The 6,000-nt window shown below is 42.9% G+C and overlaps 1 long non-coding RNA gene across 1 annotated transcript in view; it reads left to right on the top strand.

Annotated features, from left to right (window-relative positions):
* Window positions 1-267: 267 nt before the first annotated feature.
* Window positions 268-6,000, top strand: part of LOC134517173 (uncharacterized) — a 37,846-nt gene continuing 32,113 nt past the window's right edge. The window contains exon 1 of the long non-coding RNA XR_010071563.1: window positions 268-348. This is a non-coding gene — a long non-coding RNA (uncharacterized LOC134517173). The remainder of the gene's footprint in view (window positions 349-6,000) is intronic.

The raw sequence follows: 6,000 nt of genomic DNA, 5'->3' as shown, positions 1-6,000 counted from the left end.
GTGTAGACAAAGGAGGGGCTGTTTGAGGACTAATGCTTTTTTTGGCCATGCTCCTGATTTGTCAGCCATGGGCTAGTGATGCTGTATGGACAACTCAGATGTGAATTTGATTAACATGGCTTTTCTCTGTGATGATAAAAGATTAAAAAGATAAAGATGCCATCAAAATAATTGTGAAATAATTATTTACTGAATTGTGAAATAGATGTAAACTATTTATTGTCAGGGTTCAAGCTGATCACCAATCCATTGTTCTGGTCACTTAATAGGAAGAAGAGAGTTAGTGCACTCTGGAGGCTGTGTGTGTTGAAGTGTGAATGCCTATACAAAAATAGATGGGAGACGCTGGTAAGTAAAAAATGGAGTTTAAACCACATACAGTAGGCGTTGCATTTTCCTCTTAATACTTGCATATTATCCTATGAAACTCCAACTGTTTATCCAGGGAAAAGAATAATAGTTCAAGGAGCAAGCCTGTAAAGAGCTTCTAGAAACCAAAGCTTGGGTATAGACCAAGCTCTTTGCAGAAACAAAAGAGAAAGTAAAGTTTTGTGACCTGGTCCTAAGAGCACTTAAGTGTAATTCAGCTCTTCTATGTAATCCTTTTGAATGTCACTCTGAAATTGCTGAACTGGAATACAGCTTTTTAGGCTACTAAATCCCTCTTTTCAAGAGGATTAGAGCTTGCATATGTTCTAGGCTGGTAACTGTGGTTTTCAGGTAGGTTATCCTTCTTCAAGTTTTGACTGCATGGCTGCTGAACGCACTAGATAATTTTCCATTCTAAATATGTTGTTGCATTTATTAGAAATAAAGCTCTCCTGCTTACTATCTTGTAGGTATTTATAACTGTCCTATCAATGCTTTTCAGAATAAATTTTCAGTAAAAAACACAACAAGCAAAGTTCTCTGTGGCAATCCCTTGGACAAAGGAATTTATATAAACTAGGCTAGAAAAATACATTTAACATCTTGACAATTTGTGGAAGTAATTAAAGAAAAGTAAGCACATCCACTAAGAAGTAACAAGCTAGATCACATGGACTGAGAGCACATTAAAACGTGCAGTGGGAAATGGTGAGCTGCTTCTGCAGAATGGTTTGCAGTTCCTGTCCTTGTGCCTTTCTCAATAATGCTCTCTTAGGTAGGTCGCATGAATTGAATTATATGCATCCACACATGCCTCAGTGGATGTTTTACTAAAAGATAGGGGTTTTGCTTTTTTATAAAGAACAATTTTGTGTTTCTGTTCGCGCTCCTGTTGTCTATAATTTTCCAACCATTACTGTGTCTCTTTCTCAGTCTTACTCTGTCCAGTTACCAGGATCCTGCCACTCCAGTAACATTCAGTCCCTTTAGGGCTCTGATGAGTGGCCTGGTAGGGTTACATGAAGAAACCATTCCTTTATTGTGTTAGCAGGGGTAGAAACTGACAGTACACACCACCCAGCCTCAGTGCAGTATTCCTCTTGATGAAACCCCTCTCAAAGAGACTGCAATAACTGACAGAAAACACTTTATCTTCCCTTTCACAAGAACCCTTAAACCTCTCTTTTAAAAAAAAGCTTATCTGCTACTTGGTTTGACCCCTGATTCGCCTGTTCGTTAAAGGAGTTCGTGACGTTGCCCAGTCTGATGGCTAAAACGTAATGGTAACTCTCACTTGGGAGTGTGAATGAGGTTCTGGTTTTCATTCCTGGGCAACATGCTGTTACATTTATTGTGGAACCCCTACAATACCATTAATGAAGAGATTTTTAATCCTTATAAATCAAACAGTACCTTTATTTGAGGCAAGTCGAGGATATTAAAGTATCACCAAAGACAGTAATAAAAAAAAACCCCACCTGCTGTGCTTGATAATCCATTTAAAGACTTTCGGAAAGAATTGATAATTATCCTGGCATTATAATAGCTTGATTTCTACAGGCTTTGCATCTCTTAACTTTATATTACTTTTGCATCTATGACTTTTGAGGTATTATTTTTAGGTTATTTTTTTACAAGATTTTAAAGTCTCATACTTGATGACAAGGCTCTCTAAATGGGGTTGCAGTTCCCACGGGGAGACTTGTTAGAAAAGAATTTATGTGATACTATCTTAACTAGAATATTCACCTCATCTGCATCTTGCAGAAACCTCTGGAGTCTGTCATGCACAAGCCCGACTCTTACCAATTCACAGGAATGATGCATGACAGAATTAACCCCTTGATGTTGGATCTTCTCAAAAGAAGAGAGAATTTATGCTGGCTATGATGACAGATCAACAAAGACAGTAAACCTGCAAGGGCAGACCTTGGATGCAATGAAAGGTCAGTGTCTTGCAGCACTGGATTGTGACAGTTAGATAAAAAGAGAGACAGCGTGTATGCACGCGTGTGAAGGTGTGTAGGTTCATAAAATGGAATCAAAAGGAAAAATAGGTTAAGTGGCCTTGAAACAAAAAACCTCGAACTTTTTTTCATTTTCTATTGTACTGTAGAAGTCCAGCTCTATGTACTTATTTCATGCAGGGGTAAATAGTGATGTTCATCTTAATCTTACCCAAGTCAGAATTGGAGACTAACACAGATAGAGATTTATTTGTGTGTAATCAGAGAAGAAACTGCCTATAATAACGAAAGTTTTGACAAGTCTGGAGGAAATCAGCAGAGATTCAGAAGATGGGATGGATAGTTTTATACAGCTTTTCAGATTAATGTTTATCTTGTTTGACCTGCTATCTTTGGGACCTGCTCCAACACCTGGATATACACAAGTCTATGGGGCCAGATGGGATCCACCCGAGGGTACTGAGGGAGCTGGTGGAAGTGCTCACTGAGCCACTTCCCATCATTTACCAGCAGTCCTGGCAAACTGGGGAGGTCCCAGTTGACTGGTGTTTAGCAAATGTGATGCCCATCCACAAGAAGGTCTGGAAGGATAATCTGGGGAACTACAGGCCTGTCAGCCTGACCTCCGTGCCTGGGAAGGTCATGGAACAGATCATCCTGGGTGCCATTATAGGGCACATGAAGGACAACCAGACGATCAGGCCCAGTCAGCATGGGTTCATGAAAGGCAGGTCCTGCCTGACAAACCGCATCTCCTTCTATGACAAAGTGACCTGTTTGGTGGATGAGGAAAAGGCTGTGGATGTCGTTAACCTGGACTTTAGTAAGGCCTTTGATATAGTTTCCCAGAGTATCCTCCTAGAGAAACTGGCTGCCCATGGTTTGGATGGAGTACTCTTCACTGGGTTAAAAACTGGCTGGAGGGCCAGGCCCAGAGAGTGGTGGCGAATGGAGTTAAATCCAGTTGGTGGTTGGTCACGAGTGGTGTTCCCCAGGGCTTGGTATTGGGGCCGGTTCTCTTAAATATTTTTATCAATGGTCTAGATGAGGGGATTGAGTGCACCCTCAGTAAGTTTGCAGAGGACACCAAGTTGGGTGGGAGTGTTGACCTGCTTGAGGGACCTGGACAGGCTGGATCAATGGGCTGGGGCCAAGTATGAGGTTCAACAAGGCCAAGTGCTGGGTCCTGCACTTGGGTCGCAACAACCCCATGCAGCAGTACAGACTTGGGGAGGAGTGGCTGGAGAGCTGCCCGGCAGAAAAGGACCTGGGGTTGTTGGTCAACTGCTGGCTGAATATGAGCCAACAGTGTGCTCAGGTGGCTAAGAAGGCCAACAGCATCCTGGCCTATGTCAGGAACAGTGTGGTGAGTAGGTGATCGTGCCACTGTATTCGGCACTGGTGAGGCCCCACCTCAAGCGCTGTGTCCAGTTTTGGACCCCTCACCACAAAAAAAAAAAAGACATTGAGGTGCTGGAGCGTGTCCAGAGAAGGGCAATGAAGCTGGTGAGGGGTCTGGAGAATAAGTCTTATGAGGAGCAGCTGAGGGAGCTGGGGTTGTTCAGCCTGGAGAAAAGGAGGCTGAGGGGAGACCTTCTCGCTCTCTACAACTACCTGAAAGGTCTCTTCTCCCAAGTAAGAGGCGATAGGACAAGAGGAAACGGCCTCAAGTTGCGCCAGGGGAGGTTTAGACTGGATATTAGGAAAGATTTCTACACTGAAAGGGTTATTAAGCATTGGAACAGACTGCCCAGGGAAGTGGTTGAGTCACCATCTCTGGAGGGTTTTAAAAGATGGGTAGACATAGTGCTTAGAGGTATGGTTTAGTGATGGTTTTTGTCAGAGTTAGGTTGATGGTTGGACTTGATGATCTGAAAGGTCCATTCCAACCTAGGCAATTCTGTGATTCTATGACCTTTGGTAAAGCTAAAAGTTCTCAAGGCCCCAGCTAGGTTCTTTAGTACCCAGCTTTCCAGCCACTCTGAAATATATTTGGCCTCTTACTTAGAGTTGGTCCCCATTCTTTACCCTGTATTGCACCCATTGGGAATAGTCAGTTTGAAGACTGATAAATGAAGCGAGTCCTTCAAATTACTCCTGAAAAATCTTGACTGTTAGAAGTCAATCCTTGCAGTTAACCATGTTGAGAACCTATTGTGTGAGGGGATACAGAAACACAGAGTAGGGTGTGCCCTACAGTCTCGTATAGAAAAGCTTATTTCTTCACCTGTTATGTTAAATAGCAAATAAAAGTATTCATTAACATAGCTGTAAGTTCACTAAGAGCTCATGCTAATGGCAGAGATACCGTGCTCTTTAATGCATAGCATAAACTCACATTGCTGTGTAAGAAAGAACAATTACTAAATTAACAGCAGCAAAGTTCCAGATCCTAATGTAATTTATATCTTTTATGTTATCTTTCCATTATATCAAATGGTGCCAAAGCTGATGTAAGAAAAGCAAATTTCCCATAAACAAACATGATTATTCAGGAATTTGGAGGCAACAGGGCATGCAAAAGATACCTCCTAGTTCTTCCATACTTGTGTCTGTCTTCATTTTTGTGCTTTAGGAATGAGAGGATTTGTTTCCCAAGTTCTCCAAGCATGTACTCAACCCCAAAGCAGGTGGAAGGCTGGGCAAGTGACTCTTCCTAGCCTTGCAGCTAGGAACATCTGGGCACAAGCCTGTTCTGTGTCAAGATGTGAATGAGAAATTTAGATAGTCTCCCATGTGCTTCCTCTTACAGTGAATGTGATTCAGACAGAGGAACCACCCAAAGCATGTGATTTGGTGTTGACAGGCATTATCAGCCACTGAGCAACTAAAATGAGGAAGAAGTCATCTCACTTCCTTATCAGAGCAGGACAATGAACTGTTTTCCCAAGCAAAAAAGAACAGGACTAGAAATGTACCGAGGAGCCAAAGCAGGGGAACGTGGGACTTGTCTAAATGTTAGGGGAGTCCCCTGAAGCTGTCTCTACAGCGCTGGGGGATCACTTACTTGCAGGGTGGCTCTTGCAGTGTTGAAAGACCTACTTTTTGTGCAATTCCCTGTACAGCTCTGGCACGTTCCAGGACTTTTAGCTTGCTGAAGGGGCCAGTCCTGGTCGTTCCTATAGTTCCTCTCTTGGCAGATAAAAAATTCAGGAAAGAGAAGAGCCTTGGGATCCTTCCAGGGGTCAGTGCTGGTGTTTTACAAGCCAGTTACTGAGGATGCGATTTTTGTTCAGATCACTTTAAGATAATTTCCCCTATTAGCTTTAAACTCAAATGCATCTAGACCTTCTCGGATCGATCTGAAAATAAGCCAAAAGTGGCTGAGGGTTCGTGCGGCAGCAGCGGGGCTTGTGCAGCCCCCGGAGCTCCTGGAGGGGCTCTTTGCTGCCATCTCTTTGCTGCGCGCCTGTGGCCTGCTCCTCCTTCAACGTTGGGTTTGAGATTCAACTGAATTTTAACAAGTCTTGAGACTCCTAGGAGACAATTGGAATAGGGATATTGAATTACTGCTATCCTTACTTAGAGACAATAATGAACAAAGATATTTTAATGTGGCTGCACCAAAAAGGGAACTTAGGCTATTTTCCAGTATCCTCCAGTATCCTGCTCCAACTCTGCTGGAAGTTCAATTTCCACCCATCCTTGTAGCTGTAGCTACGTG

Source organism: Chroicocephalus ridibundus, chromosome 6 (genome assembly GCF_963924245.1).
Source record: "Chroicocephalus ridibundus chromosome 6, bChrRid1.1, whole genome shotgun sequence".
In the NCBI taxonomy this organism is placed as follows: domain Eukaryota; kingdom Metazoa; phylum Chordata; class Aves; order Charadriiformes; family Laridae; genus Chroicocephalus; species Chroicocephalus ridibundus.
The sequence above is the reverse complement of the archived record's forward strand: the minus strand, read 5'-3'. Positions and strand labels throughout refer to the sequence as shown.